General features: G+C 43.3%; 1 long non-coding RNA gene across 1 annotated transcript in view; it reads left to right on the top strand.

Annotated features, from left to right (window-relative positions):
- Window positions 1-3,050, top strand: part of LOC114486458 (uncharacterized) — a 9,431-nt gene extending 6,381 nt beyond the window's left edge. The window contains exons 2-3 of the long non-coding RNA XR_003680236.1: window positions 2,254-2,312; window positions 2,545-3,050. This is a non-coding gene — a long non-coding RNA (uncharacterized lncRNA). The remainder of the gene's footprint in view (window positions 1-2,253; window positions 2,313-2,544) is intronic.
- The last annotated feature ends 1,418 nt before the right edge of the window (window positions 3,051-4,468 follow it).

The raw sequence follows: 4,468 nt of genomic DNA, 5'->3' as shown, positions 1-4,468 counted from the left end.
AGTGAGAGGCCCGCGTACCGCCAAAAAAAAAAAAAAAAAAAAAAAAAAAAGAAAAGAAAAGAAATTGGACCCTAACCTTACACCATATACAAAAATTAGCTCAGAATGGATCAAAGACCTAAACTTAAGAGCTAAAACTATAGAACTCTTAGAAGAAAACATAGAGGAAAATCTTTGTGACACTGGATGAGGCAATGATTTCTAAGATATGACACCAAAAGCGCAAACAAAAGAAAAATAATTTCGACTTCATCAAAATTAAAAACTTTTGTGCATTAAAGGACACTATGAAGAGAGCGAAAAGATGACCCACAGAAAGGGAGGAAAATATTCGCAAATTATATATCTGATAAGGGATTAACACCCAGAATATGAAAAGAACTTGTATAACTTAAAGAAAAACAAACAACCCGATTAAAAAATGGATAAATGACTTGAATAGACATTTCTCCAAAGAAGATATACAAATGGCCAATAAGCACATAAAAAGACGCTCAACATTATTAGTGATTAAGGAGATCTGAATCAAAACCTCAATGAGATACTGCCTCTTACCATTAGGATGACTATTATAATATATAATAAATATATATATATATAATAATATATAATAAATAAATACAAAAAAAAAGGGTTGGCAAGGATGTGGAGAAATTGGACGCCTCATGAGAATCAGAAGCTGGTGAGAATGTAAAATGATGCAGCCACTGTGGAAAACAGTCAGGCAGTTCCTCAAAAAGATACACAGAGTCATCATACGATCCAGCAATCCCACCCCCAGGTATTTACCCCAAAGGAGTGAAAGCAGGGACTCAAACAGATACTTGTGCCCCACTGTTCATATCAACAGTATACACAGTAGCCAGAAGTTGGAGACAACCCAAGTTGTCTGTCCACAGATGAGTGGATAAACAAAATGTGGTACATACAATGGAATATTATTCAGCCTTAAAAAGGAAGGAAATTCTGACCCGTGCTACAACAGGGATGAACCTTGAAAACATGATGCTAAGTGAAATGTCAATCACAAAAGGACAAATATCATATGCTTCTACTTATATGAGGTACCTAGAATAGGCAAATTCACAGACACGGAAGGTATTAGAATAACGGTTGCCAGGAGCTGGGGGTTCAGGATGTGAGGAGTTAGTGTTTAATGGGCATGGAATTTCTGTTTGAGATGATGAAAACATTCTGGAAATGGATAGTGGTGATGGTTGCACCATATTATGAAGGTACTTACTGCCACTGAATTGACACTTAAACATGGTTAAAATGGTAAATTTTGTGGAAAAAGAAATAGAACCTACTTTCAATCATGAGAAAACAGACAAATCCAAATTGTGGGTCATTCTCCAAAATGACTGACCTGCACTCCTCCAAAATGTCAAGATGATGAAAGGGAAAAAAAAGGGGAGTAGGATCCTTTTACAGATTAAAAGAGACTTGAGAAACAGGGCACCCAAGTGCAATGACTAATCCTTGATTCTATTTCACTTTTTTTTAAAAAAAGGAGAAAAGCTATAGAGGGCATTGTGCAGACAATTGGGAAAAGTGAGTGTGAACTGTGTATCGGTGTTCAGTTTCCTCAGAGTAACGTGATATTGGGGCTATGCAGGAGAATACTTTTTTTTAGAAGATCTGTGCTGAAGTATTTAGGGATGGTATCTGCAACTTACTTCCAAATGAGGGGGAAATGTGTAACTATAGAAAGAGATAAAGTAAATCTGAGAGCATTGATGAATGTAGGTGAAGGGTTTAAGAATTTTCATTGCCCAAGCCTTTCCACTTTTCTGTATCGGAAAATTCAAAATTAGAGGAAAAAGTGGGGTAGTCATTCAAATGACCGGGGAAACACTGACTTTCTGTGATCCTGTGACCAGACTTGGGTCTGTTTGCTACACTGGGTCATCCTGTCCTACTGAACTCACTCCCCAGAGATGCTGGCGTGGATTCTTTGGGCGGTGAGAATAGATGCTCCTGTCAAGAGCTTCTTGGTAGGGGCCCCCCACTCCCTTCCAGGTTGCTTCTCTGCTCTCCCACGCCACCAGCTGTGACCACTTGGGGACCTACTGTGTTGCGTTCCTCTGTGTATCAAGGTATTAAGCCCCTAAGGCAGGACCCTGTCTCTCTTTTCCTCATAACCCTCCCTCCCCCCAAATCCCTAGCCCCATGCTTTGTATGAAGCTAAATCCATAGGAAGTACCTAGTAAATATTTTTCCGTTCATTGACTGTTGACTTTGTCCATACAGAGGCACGTGTGGAAGCATAAGTGGTCAAGGATGAGGCTGAAAGGTTTACCCCCACTAAGGTATGAAAATGTCGCTGGGTAGGGCCTCGCGGAAGGAATGTCAAGTGTGGGCTTTGACACCACCTAATTCTCTGAGGCAGCCAAGTGTTACTGATTTAGGTAGTGACTCGTGCTCAGGGCTGGGGTAAAAGAAAGACAGCCTCAGCAAATGCTTCTGAGCACCTACCCACAGAATGTCCCCAGCCGGGCCTGTGGGGCAACGGCTCTCACGACCCAGTGAATTCTTCCCAAGGAGGCAGAGCCAAACGGAGGACGGAGGCCCTCAAAGAAGGGAGCTCTCATTCTGGCTCGTGGAACAGAGTTGCTGTGCCTGGAGGGGTCTGCACCACCTGGGACTCACGGAGAGCAGCACGAGCCCTCGTCAGAAGGTGGAGGGGAGGACAAGCCCCTGCAGCGCGTTAGCGGGAAGGGGCTGCCCACCCCTAGCCAGCTGCCGGAGACGCCAGGCCTGCAGCATTTCACTTCCAGCTGGGACACCAGTGCTGCTGTGTCACACTGTTGTTAAGTGAGTGCAGGCTGGTGCTTCCTGTCTTGAGTAACTGTTCAATGAGGCTGGAAGAATTAATGGGTAAATTTCCTCTCTATCCCAGCCAGGGCTTCCAGGAGGCAGGCCCTCAGCTCCACTGTTACAATCTGTTGTTATTCCTATTAGATCACTAGCATGGACACAAATTCAATTTGATACTTTATTACATACTGTCTTGTACTTGTCTCTGATTATTTAATCTAAGTCCTGAATCCCCCCACAAAATCACAAGCCTCTTGGGGAACATGCTCTATGCTGCTTTGCCACCTATGCTCCCTTCCACATCCTGTATGGACACAGAAAACATCAGGTACACGAGAAATATATGGGAATGGGTAAAGAGTCTATTTATATCCATATTATGTAATACTGCACAGCAGTTAAAAAGAACGAGGTGGATCTACATGTTCTGACATGGAAAGATTTCCAATTCATATTACTGTGTCAAAAAAGCATAATCAGGCATAGTATGAAACCCTTTACATAGAAAGGACTAATAGAAGAAACAAGGCCTTGTGTTTATTTCCTTGCTTCTATATCCCCCCAGTCACAGACATTGTTATAACTAGTGTAGAACTCAGTAACTTCCTGTATTTTCCTTTTCAGAAGGAATTGTTGATAATGTTAAATAAATAATACGTGGAAGGCAGTTAGCACAGACTCGCCATGATAATAGTCACACTCATAGAGCACTTATATGGGGCAGGCGTTGCTCTTGGTGCTTTACATCAATTAATTCGTTTCACCCTCATAATAGTCCTGTAAGCAACTGAGGCACAGAGAGGTTAAGTAATTTGCCTTCGGTTAGACAGCACAGCAAGAAAATTGAAGACCCAGGATTCAAGCCCAAGCAGTCTAGCTCCAGAGCCTGTTTTCTTAACCACTGTGCTGAAGGTGTTGAAAACTGGCCCTTTCTCACCCCTTCTCTTCCTTCCCTCAGTGATGGCACTCAGAACGTGGTGTGACAATTAATCGAAAAGAAAAAAGAATCCTGTGCCCCACCCTAACCTATGGCTTTCTCTGTGGATTTGAAGGCTTGAGGTACCTATAAGGAGCTACCGATGCCTTCTGCAAACTATGTGTGGGTTGCTACTGAGAGATCATGACCATTTGCCATGACTGTGTGTAGTCATGGGATATACATAGATTCTCCGGCAAGTGCCTCCTGAAGACGATTTTAGTCCCAACTGTGGATCCTACTAAGTAGAACCTCGACTTTGCAGACAAGGCTGATGGTTAGGGGTGTAATGACCCCCTACCTGTCGGAAGGTAGGGGTAGGCCTGGTAACTTTTTGAGGATCGTAGGTAGGCGAAGGTTCTGAATCGGGAGGCTTGGCCCCAGGCCCAGGCCCCCAGTAGCCTGTTGGGGACCGCATTGTGTTTCGTGCTGTTGCAGGTTAAACCAGCACGCCGCAAGTTTGCCAGACCTAGCATCCCAACAACATGTACCCCCAGCTCACACATGGAATGTTTGCTCTGTGGCAGCCAAACGCACTTGGAACCAGCACGGATGATCTCATAAAGCAGGGAAGCTGAACAGTTAGTCAGATGATTAACACGTTGTTGAGATGGAGGAGGTGAGCGTCATTTAATGAAAATATCTGGACGCTGCAGAATCAGGAGTTTCCAA

The sequence above is a fragment of the Physeter macrocephalus genome, chromosome 6, assembly GCF_002837175.3.
Source record: "Physeter macrocephalus isolate SW-GA chromosome 6, ASM283717v5, whole genome shotgun sequence".
In the NCBI taxonomy this organism is placed as follows: Eukaryota; Metazoa; Chordata; class Mammalia; order Artiodactyla; family Physeteridae; genus Physeter; species Physeter macrocephalus.
This window is presented reverse-complemented; position numbering and strand designations above follow the sequence as displayed.